The following is a 17183-nucleotide window of genomic DNA, read 5'->3' as shown; positions in this document are numbered from 1 at the left end:
TCGTGCAATGTGGCTCGCTCCACTCCGCTTGTCACAGGTTACTATTCCCAATAGATGTCCACGTGGATAGTAAATCAAGCATATGTTGAGAAAACGTAGGGAAAAAATGTGTTGACCATTTTTGTGTCGACATTGTCCTTTCGACCTTTTGAACCTGTCAACCTATTGTACCTGTTGACCTATTGACTGTCGACTAATACACTGTCGACCTATCATCTAAATACCGGCTCATTTACTTACACAATTTGACACTGCTCCACCAGCAATCTGCAATTGGCTTTTATGTTTTCTCCTTATACGTTTATCACACTCAGCAGCGGATGAGGATATATATCATACAAGCAAATGGAGTACAGCAATAGAGATATGTAATAACTGTGGCACATATAATAATGAGGATTTAAATCTGTGTCTTTAAAAATGAAAAGCGTATTGATGGTTTGTGCTGGGCGGCCTTACACTATGTCTAGATCTAGTACAATTGATGTGATAATAATGAGAACTGTCAGGTACATACAGTAAAATGCTGTTTTTTATGACCAACTTTGTTACTGCACTATAAAGTGGCCCTTTATGACAATGCAATGCAGATCTAAAAGATTTATTAGGTGTTTTCTGTACTCATTGCTGTATAATCCGAGAGCTTTGTACAATGCCTTTATAAGTAATAAATGTCTTTTTTGATTTTTTAGATCCAGCAATGCTCCCTTGTCGCAATGCAAACATGACATCGACACCGGCCTGTTAGCTCCAAGATGTAACATTAACACCGCCAGTAAGAGGTAGGTAGGTATAGAAACTGTAGCTGTATGCAAATGTTTGGGACTTTGGGTACCACTGGTTAAGTTGTGTTCTTCAATTAATCAAATACAAATGAGAAGGCATATATTCCCATACTTAACGACTTTATGTTGCTCCTCTCCTGGAGAATCCCGGAGAGATGATTCAGGTGACCAGTCTGAGGGCGGGGAGATGCAGCTGACCACTCTGGGGGTGTGGGTATGCAGGTGACCACTCTGGAGGTGGGGAGATGCAGGTGACGACTCTGGCGGCGGGAGATGCAGGTAACCACTCTGGAGGCAGGGAGATGCAGCTGACCACTCTGGAGGCAGGGAGATGCAGCTGACCACTATGGGGGCAGGGAGATGCAGCTGACCACTATGGGGGCAGGGAGATGCAGCTGACCACTCTGGGGGTGTGGATATGCAGGAGACCACTCTGGAGGTGGGGAGATGCAGGTGACCATTCTGGAGGTGGGGAGATGCAGCTGACCACCCTGGGGGTGTGGATATGCAGGTGACCACTCTGGAGGTGGGGAGATGCAGGTGACCATTCTGGAGGTGGGGAGATGCAGCTGACCACTCTGGGGGCAGGGAGATGCGGCTGACCACTCTGGAGGCAGGGAGATGCAGCTGACCACTCTGGGGACAGGGAGATGCAGGTGACCACTCTGGAGGTAGTGAGATGCAGGTGACCACTCTGGGGATAGAGAGATGCAGGTGACCACTCTGGGGACAGGGAGATGCAGGCGGCCACTCTGGGGACAGGGTGATGCATCTGACCACTCTGGAGGCAGGGAGATGCAGCTGACCATTCTGGGGGAGGGGAGATGCAGGTGACCACTCTGGAGGTGGGGAGATGCAGCTGACCACTCTGGAGGCGGGGAGATGCAGGTAACCACTCTGGAGGTGGGGAGATGCAGGTGACCACTCTGGAGGCAGGGAGATGCAGGTGAACACTCCGGAGGCAGGGAGATGCAGCTGACCACTCTGGGAACAGGGAGATGCAGCTGACCACTCTGGGGACAGGGAGATGCAGCTGACACTCTGGGGGCCGGACATGCAGGTGACCAATCTGTAGGCAGAGAGATGGAACTGACCTAGTGTGGAAAGATACAGCTGACTACTTTCGGGTAGGGAGATGGAGGTGACCACTCTGGGACGGGGCTTGTCTCTTTATCTCATTACGCCCCATCCCCATTGCAGCAAAGTGCCATAAATCATGGGCTTATGGGGAGAGGGTGGGGCTAAATTGATGTTATTTGCATCATTTTAGCTCAGCCAACTGCCAGCTTCTCTAGGAAGTGAGCAGGATACGAGAGATCCACCCATTCTTCCCTGGGTCCGCGGGGACTACCCGAAAAATTGGAAGTCCACTGCACCTGCCAGGAGAGTATGTAAGTATGTATATGCCTCTGCAGGGTGCAAATTTAAAAAGAAGAGTAAGTGCCTAATTCTGAATTGGACATAAAGCCAAATTTGCTACCTTATGCTAATGAGAATATCCATTTGGCTTCATGCTTACGGTCACACCGCCCAATGTTTTCCACATTTGCAGCCACAACCATTGTCATTAATAGTATTGGCACATGCAAAGTCCAATGCTGGGTGCAAAAGATCCATCACAAACTGGCTTCTCTTCTCCGTACACACGCCTCAGACTGGGAGGTCTAACAAAAACAGTACAGAAACCAACGCTGGCTGTAAAAGTATAAAAAATCTGGATGGTGTGTAAAAATATAAAATAAACAATTCATTTACCAATGAACATTCAAAAAATAAATATATAAAAAAGGGTATACAGTACATATAAATGAAAACTAATAGAATGTGCACAATGCCCTATGTTAATTTAGATTAATACTGCCAACAAATTGGAATGATTATATGTCAGCCGATCCACCAAAAAGGGTCCTGTAAATAATTCCTCATAGGCTAGGACCTCCGACAAATAATAACAGTCAGCAATAAGCAATGGATATTGGAGATCATTCCGAGTTGATCGTAGCTGTGTAAATTTAGCACAGCTACGATCATCGTCCCTGACATGCGTGGGGATGCCCAGCACAGGGCTAGTCCACCTCGCCTGTCAGTCCGCCCCCCCCCCCCCCCCCCGCACAAAAACAAAAGCATCGCACAGCGGCGATGCTTTTGTATTTGTGGAGTAACTCCCGGCCAGCCCAGCTCCTGCGGCTGGCCGGGAGTTGATCGTCGCTACGACTGGCCGCAGCGGCTGCGTGAGACGTCACGCAGCCACAGCGACCTGCACCTCCAACGGTCCGGCCACGCCTGCGTTGGCCGGACCGCGCCCCCTAAACGGCGGCTTAATGCCGCCATCCAGCCCCCTCCCGCTCTGCGACCGCCTCTGCCTGTCAATCAGGCAGAGGCTATCGCTACTTAACGACGGACTTCGGCCGTCCAGCATGCGCTGGCGCATGCGCAATTTCCGACCCGATTGCTGCGCAGCGATAGACTGCAGCGAGCGATCAGGTCGGAATGACCCCCATTACCAGAGCGGTTGGAGTCATCCCTTGATGTGCTATCAGCCTTAGGAAATGTCCATTTATGGCCAAAGGGGAATCCAAAGATTTGAGTGCTTAAGCTGAACCCAGGTGGTGGAGTATAGTGTCCAATTGATGCCAAAGATGGATAACAGGAGTCCAATGTCGCTAATGTGGTGTCGGCTAACAGATTCAGGCTCTACGCGTTTCGCTGGTTATAGGACATTCAGCTTCATCAGGAGCATATTTTTATAAATGGGCAAATCTACTATCCTCTTATCAGTGTCAAGGAAAGCACAGAGAAAGAAATAGAAGAAAAAAAGAAAACAGAGCTGAATCTGCTGTCAATGTTAGACTGGAGTGTCCCAATAAATTATTGGGACACTCCAATCGAAAGGGGGGTACACACGGAGAGATCCGCGTTTAAAATCTAAGCAATCTGACTAGATTGCTTAGATTTTAAGCAGGGATCTGTTGGGTGTATGCCCCCCCAGCAATAGTGATGCACGGCCCCGCGCATCGCTATCGCCGGTGCTAGATTGGCCTGCATGCAGGCTCAATCTAGCGGGTCGCTCACTTCACCGCTGTGTGAAGGGAGCGGCCCCCCCCGTCCGTCCTTCCCCTCGCTCAACACATCACGCTGTGCTGAGCGGTGGGGAGAGATGTGTGCTGAGCGGTCTGTGTTAAGATCGCTCAGCACACATCTCTCCCGTCAGTACTGGCCTTAACATTGCCAGCAGATTTAGCTCTGTTATCTTTTTTCTTCTATTTCTTTCTCCCTGCTTTCCTTGACACTAATAAGAGGATAGTAGATTTGCCCATTTATAAAAAAATCTTTTATATCTCTATGGGATTAGTCCAGTAATGGTGAACTTAATTGATCACATGTTCAAATTTTGAGGTTGCTTCTAGATAAGGTCCAATCCAGGACCGATTTTGGTTTCCCGTTTTCTACCACTCAGAATAAATGTAAATACACTACCAACATTTATAATAGTATTGTTATTTGAAGATTACAATGTAGCCTGCTGCCCTACCATTAAGAGTTTCTTTTATATTTCTCTATTTTCTTTAGGAGACATAATATTAGTTTAAACCCATTAAAGGTTACGTTTTAAATCATTTTTGATATCATCACCAATAACGGAATTCTCCTCTCACAACTAGTTTTGTAAAAAGAGTGCGCCAACAAAAGAAGTTCTTTTATTTTTTCTCTTTTGTATTCATAAAGTCATGTAATGTTTGCAATCCAAAACCAAGATTCAAATTTAAAATCCAAATTCCAAACTGCGGGAAGATCCGAACCACTCAGTTTGAATTAGATCTCCTCGGGAGGTCCAGACCAGGTTTTGGTTTGGTTCAGATCCCTAAAATTCGGATGGATTTGGATGTCTGGAGTACTGAACTGCTCATCTCTACTTCTAGCGGACTCATTAATAATTTTTATTTTGAGGCTTCTATATGTGATTGACTCATTAAAGCTTAAATTAAGCCAGGTGAAGACAATTCCACAGTTGAGTGAACACCGTGACCATTCTCACCTCTAACAATACCTGCTATTGGCAATCCGAGCAGCTGGCTGAGGGCTTGAAAATAGAGATACCGTCACTGACTGATACAGAGCAGGAGAGGGCTGTACATAGATGTGTAAAGTGCCTCCAGCTTAGAATTTCCACTGTTAGAAACATCATTAAAAAAATGAACGTTAAAGCCGCCTTTGCAGTTGCTCTTTCACTCTCCCTTCCCCGTAGCGGGGCTGCGTGCAGAACCAGCCTCTTGTACAATAGCCCTCTTACTGCTTTTCACTCCTTGCTTTGACCACCTAACCGGCAAATATTTTTTTCAAAACTTAATTAGAAATTGTCCAGTTATTTTTAATGCATAAAATTAATAGCATCTATTTAAAAACACGTCAAATACTATTTTATTTTTTAAACAAAAAATATAGACCTTCGGGGTGCCTAGCATGGGATTGGGAAAATAGGAAAATACTATCCTCTAAATAGCTGCAATGCGTATCGCTGATCTCTACTTCCTCAGGCAAGTCAGGAAGCCTGAAGAAGCAGAGATCTGTGATATACGTTGCAGCTATGTTGAGGTTGCGATGTTCCTCTTTTCGCATACACCCCTGTATAGTTTTTTTTATTTTCTATCTCTTGATATTTTATTTTTTGCTTTTAGTGTTTTTTTATCCTCGTTTTAAAATGTGTATGTTAATTTCAATTATTTTATGCTTTAAGGTTGAATTTCTTCCTCTTTGAATAATAGTCCATTTTTTATACATTGATTGCCTCTACTAAAATCTGGAGAACCATCCATAATTAGACATTCTTTTCTAAGAATACCCTAGCACAATAAATGATATAAGTCTTTATAGCTCTCTATGGGATGCAGTTCATTTGCCGGCAGTTAGGAACCCGGCGGTCAGGATACCATGGCCAGAATCCCGACTGCTGACAATACCGACAGCCAGAATCCCGTCTCACAGGGGCTATTCCCACTCACGGGTGTCTTCGACACACATAGGGGGTATTCAATTGTTTGAAAAGTCAGTCAGGTGTCTGTTTTTTTCCTATCTAATAGGCAGGAAAAAACAGACACACAACCAACTTCTCAGACATTTGAATTCCCCCCATAGAGTGGGAATAGAACCTGTGGCGAGAGCAGCGAGCCTCCTAGCCTGAAAGGTGGCTCTTTGCTTTCGCCCCGCTGCCGGCATATACTGACGGTCGGGATACCGTTGTCGGTGTACTGACAGCCAGCATCACGACCGTCGGTAAATCAAACTGAACCCCTCTCTATAATGTTATAACAGGACTTTCTACCATTACTATTAAACCAACAGACATCAGGATTATAAATATACATCAAAGGCAAATAAACTTATAAAGGGTAAGCACAATCTTGCAGAATTTATTTTGTACAATTCACCATATGTGACAGAAGACACTATGGGGAGTATTCAATTACCCCCGATCATTGATCACAGGTAATTGTATTGCCGAGGGGCTAGTCAGTTAGCCCCGATAAGCGTATCTGGGATTTTGTTTCACCTGCCTCCAGCAGGCAAAGCAGAATCCCCGAAAACCGCCCGTTTTCATCCGAAAACAGGGCTGTTATACTACTAAAACATACAGGTTTCACTGAACCTGTGTGTTTTCTGGTGAAAATGATTGTTTTTTGGGTGACCTATTGGATACCCCGAAAAAAATATTAAAGAAACATTGGGAAAAATCACAGAAAATGCCCATTGTTTACTCCCGATGCTTCTTCGCAGGAAATTGAGTACCTCCCATTTTGCAACTATTTTACAAAAATATTGTAGCACATACTGTATTATTCTATATCTAATGTGTAGGATACCCCTGTTCATGAAATATATCACGTGTAATGTAGAAGAGACACCTTCAGTGTGATCCAATACATTGTATGTCACATAGAGGAGGCATCTGTCAGTGTAACATAATAGGTGTGATATAGAGGAGACACCTGTCAGTGTAATACAATAGATGTGATGTAGAGGAGACACCTGTCAGTGTAATACAATAGATCTGATGTACAGGAGACACCTGTCAGTGTAATACAATAGATGTGATGTAGAGAAGGCACCTGTCAGTGTAATACAATAGATGTGATGTAGAGGAGACACCTGTCAGTGTAATACACTAGATGTGATGTAGAGGAGACACCTGTCAGTGTAATACACTAGATGTGATGTAGAGGAGACACCTGTCAGTGTAATACAATAGATGTGATGTAGAGGAGACACCTGTCAGTGTAATACAATAGATCTGATGTACAGGAGACACCTGTCAGTGTAATACAATAGATGTGATGTAGAGGAGGCACCTGTCAGTGTAACATAATAGGTGTAATGTAGAGGAGACCCCTGTCTGTTTATTGCAATAGGTATAATATAGAGATGACACCTGTCAGTGTGATACAATAGATGTGATGTTGATGTAGAGGAGTCACCTGTCAGCGTAATACAATAGGTGTGATGTAGAGGAGACACCTGCCAGTGTAATACAATATATGTGATGTATGTCAGTGTAATACAATGTGATGTAGAGGAGACACCTGTCAGTGTAATATAATATATGTAGAGATGTGCACCGGAAATTTTTCGGGTTTTGTGTTTTGGTTTTGGATTCGGTTCCGCGGCCGTGTTTTGTATTTGAACATGTTTTGGCAAAACCTCCCTGAAATTTTTTTGTCGGATTCGGGTGTGTTTTGGATTCGGGTGTTTTTTTTTTTCAAAACTCCCTCAAAAACAGCTTAAATCATAGAATTTGGGGGTAATTTTGATACTATAGTATTATTAACCTCAATAACCATAATTTCCACTCATTTGCAGTAGAGATGAGCGGGTTCGGTTCCTCGGAAACAGAACCCGCCCGAACTTCATGTTTTTTTACACGGGTCCGAGCGACTCGGATCTTCCCGCCTTGCTCGGTTAACCCGAGCGCGCCCGAACGTCATCATCCCGCTGTCGGATTCTCGCGAGGCTCGGATTCTATCGCGAGACTCGGATTCTATATAAGGAGCCGCGCGTCGCCGCCATTTTCACACGTGCATTGAGATTCATAGGGAGAGGACGTGGCTGGCGTCCTCTCCGTTTATAGAGAAGAGAGTGAGACAGTAGAGAGAGACACAGTAGTAATTTTGGGGAGCATTAGGAGGAGTACTAGTTACTTGCTGAAGTGATAGATAGTGTGACTGTATATTATCTGACTTGTGGGGGAGACACTGACAGTGGGGAGCAGTTAGAGTCTGAGAGCAGGACTCAGGAGTACATATAACGTACAGTGCACACTTTTGCTGCCAGAGTGCCACACTGCCATTGTGACCACACTGACCACCAGTATAATATATATTGTGATTGTCTGCTTAGGAGTACTACTTGCAAGTTGCTGATAGTGTGACCAGTGACCTGACCACCAGTCACCACCAGTTTAATATATATATATATATATATATATATATATAATTGTATATAATATATATATAATATTGTATACCACCTACCCGTGGTTTTTTTTTTTTTCTTTCTTCTTTATACATACTACTATAGTAGCTTACTGTAGCAGTCTGCGGTGCTGCTGAGCTGACAGTGTCCAGCAGGTCCGTCATCAGTCATTACATAATAAATATATATACCTGTCCGGCTGCAGTACTAGTGATATTATATATATATATATATTGATTTCATCTCATTATCATCCAGTCTATATTAGCAGCAGACACAGTACGGTAGTCCACGGCTGTAGCTACCTCTGTGTCGGCAGTCGCTGGTCCATCCATAATTGTATACCACCTACCCGTGGTTTTTTTTTTTTCTTTCTTCTTTATACATACTACTATAGTAGCTTACTGTAGCAGTCTGCGGTGCTGCTGAGCTGACAGTGTCCAGCAGGTCCGTCATCAGTCATTACATAATAAATATATATACCTGTCCGGCTGCAGTACTAGTGATATTATATATATATATATTGATTTCATCTCATTATCATCCAGTCTATATTAGCAGCAGACACAGTACGGTAGTCCACGGCTGTAGCTACCTCTGTGTCGGCAGTCGCTGGTCCATCCATAATTGTATACCACCTACCCGTGGTTTTTTTTTTTCTTTCTTCTTTATACATACTACTATAGTAGCTTACTGTAGCAGTCTGCGGTGCTGCTGAGCTGACAGTGTCCAGCAGGTCCGTCATCAGTCATTACATAATAAATATATATACCTGTCCGGCTGCAGTACTAGTGATATTATATATATATATATTGATTTCATCTCATTATCATCCAGTCTATATTAGCAGCAGACACAGTACGGTAGTCCACGGCTGTAGCTACCTCTGTGTCGGCAGTCGCTGGTCCATCCATAATTGTATACCACCTACCCGTGTTTTTTTTCTTTTTCTTTCTTCTTTATACATACTACTATAGTAGCTTACTGTAGCAGTCTGCGGTGCTGCTGAGCTGACAGTGTCCAGCAGGTCCGTCATCAGTCATTACATAATAAATATATATACCTGTCCGGCTGCAGTACTAGTGATATTATATATATATATATATTGATTTCATCTCATTATCATCCAGTCTATATTAGCAGCAGACACAGTACGGTAGTCCACGGCTGTAGCTACCTCTGTGTCGGCAGTTGCTCGTCCATCCATAATTGTATACCACCTACCCGTGGTTTTTTATTTCTTTCTTCTTTATACATACTACTATAGTAGCTTACTGTAGCAGTCTGCGGTGCTGCTGAGCTGACAGTGTCCAGCAGGTCCATCATCAGTCATTACATAATAAATATATATACCTGTCCGGCTGCAGTACTAGTGATATTATATATATATATATATATATTGATTTCATCTCATTATCATCCAGTCTATATTAGCAGCAGACACAGTATGGTAGTCCACGGCTGTAGCTACCTCTGTGTCGGCAGTCGCTCGTCCATCCATAAGTATACTAGTATCCATCCATCTCCATTGTTTACCTGAGGTGCCTTTTAGTTGTGCCTATTAAAATATGGAGAACAAAAATGTTGAGGTTCCAAAATTAGGGAAAGATCAAGATCCACTTCCACCTCGTGCTGAAGCTGTTGCTACTAGTCATGGCCGAGACGATGAAATGCCAGCAACGTCGTCTGCCAAGGCCGATGCCCAATGTCATAGTACAGAGCATGTAAAATCCAAAACACCAAATATCAGTAAAAAAAGGACTCCAAAATCTAAAATAAAATTGTCGGAGGAGAAGCGTAAACTTGCCAATATGCCATTTACCACACGGAGTGGCAAGGAACGGCTGAGGCCCTGGCCTATGTTCATGGCTAGTGGTTCAGCTTCACATGAGGATGGAAGCACTCAGCCTCTCGCTAGAAAACTGAAAAGACTCAAGCTGGCAAAAGCACCGCAAAGAACTGTGCGTTCTTCGAAATCCCAAATCCACAAGGAGAGTCCAATTGTGTCGGTTGCGATGCCTGACCTTCCCAACACTGGACGTGAAGAGCATGCGCCTTCCACCATTTGCACGCCCCCTGCAAGTGCTGGAAGGAGCACCCGCAGTCCAGTTCCTGATAGTCAGATTGAAGATGTCAGTGTTGAAGTACACCAGGATGAGGAGGATATGGGTGTTGCTGGCGCTGGGGAGGAAATTGACAAGGAGGATTCTGATGGTGAGGTGGTTTGTTTAAGTCAGGCACCCGGGGAGACACCTGTTGTCCGTGGGAGGAATAGGGCCGTTGACATGCCTGGTGAAAATACAAAAAAAATCAGCTCTTCGGTGTGGAAGTATTTCACCAGAAATGCGGACAACATTTGTCAAGCCGTGTGTTGCCTTTGTCAAGCTGTAATAAGTAGGGGTAAGGACGTTAACCACCTCGGAACATCCTCCCTTATACGTCACCTGCAGCGCATTCATAATAAGTCAGTGACAAGTTCAAAAACTTTGGGCGACAGCGGAAGCAGTCCACTGACCAGTAAATCCCTTCCTCTTGTAACCAAGCTCACGCAAACCACCCCACCAACTCCCTCAGTGTCAATTTCCTCCTTCCCCAGGAATGCCAATAGTCCTGCAGGCCATGTCACTGGCAATTCTGACGAGTCCTCTCCTGCCTGGGATTCCTCCGATGCATCCTTGCGTGTAACGCCTACTGCTGCTGGCGCTGCTGTTGTTGCTGCTGGGAGTCGATGGTCATCCCAGAGGGGAAGTCGTAAGCCCACTTTTACTACTTCCACCAAGCAATTGACTGTCCAACAGTCCTTTGCGAGGAAGATGAAATATCACAGCAGTCATCCTGTTGCAAAGCGGATAACTGAGGCCTTGACAACTATGTTGGTGTTAGACGTGCGTCCGGTATCCTCCGTTAGTTCACAGGGAACTAGACAATTTGTTGAGGTAGTGTGCCCCCGTTACCAAATACCATCTAGGTTCCACTTCTCTAGGCAGGCGATACCGAGAATGTACACGGACGTCAGAAAAAGACTCACCAGTGTCCTAAAAAATGCAGTTGTACCCAATGTCCACTTAACCACGGACATGTGGACAAGTGGAGCAGGGCAGGGTCAGGACTATATGACTGTGACAGCCCACTGGGTAGTGCAAGAACAGCAGCGGCGGCACCAGTAGCAGCATCTCGCAAATGCCAACTCTTTCCTAGGCAGGCTACGCTTTGTATCACCGGTTTCCAGAATACGCACACAGCTGAAAACCTCTTACGGCAACTGAGGAAGATCATCGCGGAATGGCTTACCCCAATTGGACTCTCCTGTGGATTTGTGGCATCGGACAACGCCAGCAATATTGTGTGTGCATTAAATATGGGCAAATTCCAGCACGTCCCATGTTTTGCACATACCTTGAATTTGGTGGTGCAGAATTTTTTTAAAAACGACAGGGGCGTGCAAGAGATGCTGTCGGTGGCCAGAAGAATTGCGGGACACTTTCGGAGGACAGGCACCACGTACAGAAGACTGGAGCACCACCAAAAACGCCTGAACCTGCCCTGCCATCATCTGAAGCAAGAAGTGGTAACGAGGTGGAATTCAACCCTATATATGCTTCAGAGGTTGGAGGAGCAGCAAAAGGCCATTCAAGCCTATACAATTGAGCACGATATAGGAGGTGGAATGTACCTGTCTCAAGCGCAGTGGAGAATGATTTCAACGTTGTGCAAGGTTCTGCAACCTTTTGAACTTGCCACACGTGAAGTCAGTTCAGACACTGCCAGCCTGAGTCAGGTCATTCCCCTCATCAGGCTTTTGCAGAAGAAGCTGGAGGCATTGAAGGAGGAGCTAAAAGGGAGCGATTCCGCTAGGCATGTGGGACTTGTGGATGGAGCCCTTAATTCGCTTAACAAGGATTCACGGGTGGTCAATCTGTTGAAATCAGAGCACTACATTTTGGCCACCGTGCTCGATCCTAGATTTAAAACCTACCTTGGATCTCTCTTTCCGGCAGACACAAGTCTGCTGGGGTTCAAAGACCTGCTGGTGACAAAATTGTCAAGTCAAGCGGAACGCGACCTGTCAACATCTCCTCCTTCACATTCTCCCGCAACTGGGGGTGCGAGGAAAAGGCTCAGAATTCCGAGCCCACCCGCTGGCGGTGATGCAGGGCAGTCTGGAGCTGATGCTGACATCTGGTCCGGACTGAAGGACCTGACAACGATTACGGACATGTCGTCTACTGTCACTGCATATGATTCTCTCACCATTGAAAGAATGGTGGAGGATTATATGAGTGACCGCATCCAAGTAGGCACGTCAGACAGTCCGTACTTATACTGGCAGGAAAAAGAGGCAATTTGGAGGCCCTTGCACAAACTGGCTTTATTCTACCTAAGTTGCCCTCCCACAAGTGTGTACTCCGAAAGAGTGTTTAGTGCCGCCGCTCACCTTGTCAGCAATCGGCGTACGAGGTTACTTCCAGAAAATGTGGAGAAGATGATGTTCATTAAAATGAATTATAATCAATTCCTCCGTGGAGACATTGACCAGCAGCAATTGCCTCCACAAAGTACACAGGGAGCTGAGATGGTGGATTCCAGTGGGGACGAATTGATAATCTGTGAGGAGCGGGATGTACACGGTGATATATCGGAGGATGATGATGAGGTGGACATCTTGACTCTGTAGAGCCAGTTTGTGCAAGGAGAGATTAATTGCTTCTTTTTCGGTGGGGGTCCAAACCAACCCGTCATTTCAGTCACAGTCGTGTGGCAGACCCTGTCACTGAAATGATGGGTTGGTTAAAGTGTGCATGTCCTGTTTATACAACATAAGGGTGGGTGGGAGGGCCCAAGGACAATTCCATCTTGCACCTCTTTTTTCTTTAATTTTTCTTTGCGTCATGTGCTGTTTGGGGAGTGTTTTTTGGAAGGGCCATCCTGCGTGACACTGCAGTGCCACTCCTAGATGGGCCCGGTGTTTGTGTCGGCCACTAGGGTCGCTTATCTTACTCACACAGCTACCTCATTGCGCATCTTTTTTTCTTTGCGTCATGTGCTGTTTGGGGAGTGTTTTTTGGAAGGGCCATCCAGCGTGACACTGCAGTGCCACTCCTAGATGGGCCCGGTGTTTGTGTCGGCCACTAGGGTCGCTTATCTTACTCACACAGCTACCTCATTGCGCCTCTTTTTTTCTTTGCGTCATGTGCTGTTTGGGGAGTGTTTTTTGGAAGGGCCATCCTGCGTGACACTGCAGTGCCACTCCTAGATGGGCCAGGTGTTTGTGTCGGCCACTAGGGTCGCTTATCTTACTCACACAGCTACCTCATTGCGCCTCTTTTTTTCTTTGCGTCATGTGCTGTTTGGGGAGTGTTTTTTGGAAGGGCCATCCTGCGTGACACTGCAGTGCCACTCCTAGATGGGCCCGGTGTTTGTGTCGGCCACTAGGGTCGCTTATCTTACTCACACAGCTACCTCATTGCGCCTCTTTTTTTCTTTGCGTCATGTGCTGTTTGGGGAGTGTTTTTTGGAAGGGCCATCCTGCGTGACACTGCAGTGCCACTCCTAGATGGGCCAGGTGTTTGTGTCGGCCACTAGGGTCGCTTATCTTACTCACACAGCTACCTCATTGCGCCTCTTTTTTTCTTTGCGTCATGTGCTGTTTGGGGAGTGTTTTTTGGAAGGGCCATCCTGCGTGACACTGCAGTGCCACTCCTAGATGGGCCCGGTGTTTGTGTCGGCCACTAGGGTCGCTTATCTTACTCACACAGCTACCTCGGTGCAAATTTTAGGACTAAAAATAATATTGTGAGGTGTGAGGTATTCAGAATAGACTGAAAATGAGTGGAAATTATGGTTTTTGAGGTTAATAATACTTTGGGATCAAAATGACCCCCAAATTCTATGATTTAAGCTGTTTTTTAGGGTTTTTTGAAAAAAACACCCGAATCCAAAACACACCCGAATCCGACAAAAAAAATTCGGTGAGGTTTTGCCAAAACGCGGTCGAACCCAAAACACGGCCGCGGAACCGAACCCAAAACCAAAACACAAAACCCGAAAAATTTCAAGTGCTCATCTCTAATTTGCAGTCTATTCTGAACACCTCACAATATTATTTTTAGTCCTAAAATTTGTACCAAGGTCGCTGGATGACTAAGCTAAGCGACCCAAGTGGCCGGCACAAACACCTGGCCCATCTAGGAGTGGCACTGCAGTGGCAGACAGGATGGCACTTATAAAAATTGGCCCCAAACATCACATGATGCAAAGATAAATAATAAAAAAAAGAGGTGCAAGATGGAATTGTCCTTGGGACCTCACCTCCCACCCACCCTTATGTTGTATAAACAGGACATGCACACTTTAACAAACCCATCATTTCAGCGACAGGGTCTGCCACATGACTGTGGCTGAAATGACTGGTTGGTTTGGGCCCCCACCAAAAAAAGAAGCAATCAATCTCTCCTTGCTCAAACTGGCTCTACAGAGGCAAGATGTCCACCTCCTCCTCATCCTCCGATTCCTCACCCCTTTCACTGTGTATATCCTCCTCCTCACAGAGTATTAATTCGTCCTCACTGGAATCTACCATCTCAGGTCCCTGTGTACTTTCTGGAGGCAATTGCTGGTGAATGTCTCCACGGAGGAATTGATTATAATTCATTTTGTTGAACATTATCTTCTCCACATTTTGATGTAGAGGAGACACCTGTCAGTGTAATACAATAGATGTGATGTAGAGGAGACACCTGTCAGTGTAATACAATAGGTGTAATGTAGAGGAGACACCTGTCAGTGTAATACAATAGCTGTGATGTAGAGGAGACACCTGTCAGTGTAATACAATAGATGTGATGTAGAGGATACACCCGTCAGTGTAATACAATAGGTGTGATGTAGAGGATACACCTGTCAGTGTAATACAATAGGTGTGATGTAGAGGATACACCTGTCAGTGTAATACAATAGATGTGATGTAGAGGATACACCTGTCAGTGTAATACAATAGATGTGATGTAGAGGATACACCTGTCAGTGTAATACAATAGATGTGATGTAGAGGAGACACCTGTCAGTGTAATACAATAGATGTGATGTAGAGGAGACACATGTCAGTGTAATACAATAGATGTGATGTAGAGGAGACACCTGTCAGTGTAATACAATAGATGTGATGTAGAGGAGACACCTGTCAGTGTAATACAATAGATGTGATGTAGAGGAGATTCTGTCAGTGTAATACAATAGATGTGATGTAGAGGAGACACCTGTCAGTGTAATACAATAGATGTGATGTAGAGGATACACCTGTCAGTGTAATACAATAGATGTGATGTAGAGGAGATTCTGTCAGTGTAATACAATAGATGTGATGTAGAGGAGACACCTGTCAGTGTAATACAATAGATGTGATGTAGAGGAGACAGCTGTCAGTGTAATACAATAGATGTGATGTAGAGGAGACACCTGTCAGTGTAATACAATAGATGTGATGTAGATGAGACACCTGTCAGTGTAATACAATAGATGTGATGTAGAGGAGACAGCTGTCAGTGTAATACAATAGATGTGATGTAGAGGAGACACCTGTCAGTGTAATACAATAGATGTGATGTAGAGGAGACACCTGTCAGTGTAATACAATAGATGTGATGTAGAGGATACACCTGTCAGTGTAATACAATAGATGTGATGTAGAGGAGATTATGTCAGTGTAATACAATAGATGTGATGTAGAGGAGACACCTGTCAGTGTAATACAATAGATGTGATGTAGAGGAGACACCTGTCAGTGTAATACAATAGATGTGATGTAGAGGAGACACCTGTCAGTGTAATACAATAGATGTGATGTAGATGATACACCTGTCAGTGTAATACAATAGATGTGATGTAGAGGAGACAGCTGTCAGTGTAATACAATAGATGTGATGTAGAGGAGACACCTGTCAGTGTAATACAATAGATGTGATGTAGAGGAGACACCTGTCAGTGTAATACAATAGATGTGATGTAGAGGATACACCTGTCAGTGTAATACAATAGATGTGATGTAGAGGAGATTCTGTCAGTGTAATACAATAGATGTGATGTAGAGGAGACACCTGTCAGTGTAATACAATAGATGTGATGTAGAGGAGCACCTGTCAGTGTAATGCAATAGATGTGATGTAGAGGAGACACCTGTCAGTGTAATACAATAGATGTGATGTAGAGGATACACCTGTCAGTGTAATACAATAGATGTGATGTAGAGGAGATTCTGTCAGTGTAATACAATAGATGTGATGTAGAGGAGACACCTGTCAGTGTAATACCGACACAATTGTCAGTTTATTATATAATGTGACTGTAGAAGAGACGCATCTCTCACTAAGTGTGCCCCTGATTTATAGATGTACGCAATGCTGATTTTTATGCAGTTGAGCGATGATCAGCCGACTACGCATGTGTAGCGGACGCACTGCGCCAATATACCATTGCAGTGACGCTCGCAATGAGGATTTAATTCCAGATTGACAGGGGCCATATGGCGGAGGTAACAGGGAGTGCCGGCACAAATGCAAGCATGTCGCAATCATTGTTGTGGCGCGTCTCAGTCTACATCTGCTATCTCGTGTACAGAAAACATGGTGCCAGTGTCTCAGCCGCAGCAATTCCGTGTGACCATAGTGTATCTCATATGGTCAGTTATGAAAGGTCCTGCGACCAATGCTGCGTGTGATGCTGATTTGCAGGGCCGCCAGTGGGTACCCCAATACATACATACATCCGGTACAATCGCAGCTTCGAATGCATTACCGTCCATCCCTGAACCAGTGCCCTATATCACATCCTGTATAATACGGGTGAGACGCACATATTACATTATCTGTGCCTATTGCAGTGAGTATACTGTACATGGCATTGTGAAGTCTTCAGAAAAGACGACGCACACTGAGTCTT

At 44.9% G+C, this 17183-nt stretch overlaps 1 protein-coding gene across 2 annotated transcripts in view; it reads left to right on the top strand.

The window, feature by feature from the left end:
* The window catches only part of LOC134949402 (leucine-rich repeat and fibronectin type III domain-containing protein 1-like), a 288643-nt gene that overhangs the window by 190441 nt on the left and 81019 nt on the right, over positions 1 to 17183 (top strand). The window contains exon 2 of one of the 2 annotated variants that reach the window (XM_063937954.1): positions 693 to 786. The gene's annotated coding sequence lies outside the window, so the exon portion shown is untranslated. The remainder of the gene's footprint in view (positions 1 to 692; positions 787 to 17183) is intronic. The other variant, XM_063937953.1, reaches the window with a different exon arrangement.

The sequence above is a fragment of the Pseudophryne corroboree genome, chromosome 8 (assembly GCF_028390025.1).
Source record: "Pseudophryne corroboree isolate aPseCor3 chromosome 8, aPseCor3.hap2, whole genome shotgun sequence".
Classification (NCBI taxonomy): domain Eukaryota; kingdom Metazoa; phylum Chordata; class Amphibia; order Anura; family Myobatrachidae; genus Pseudophryne; species Pseudophryne corroboree.
Note: the sequence above shows the minus strand (reverse complement) of the source record. Positions and strands in the feature narration are given on the sequence as shown.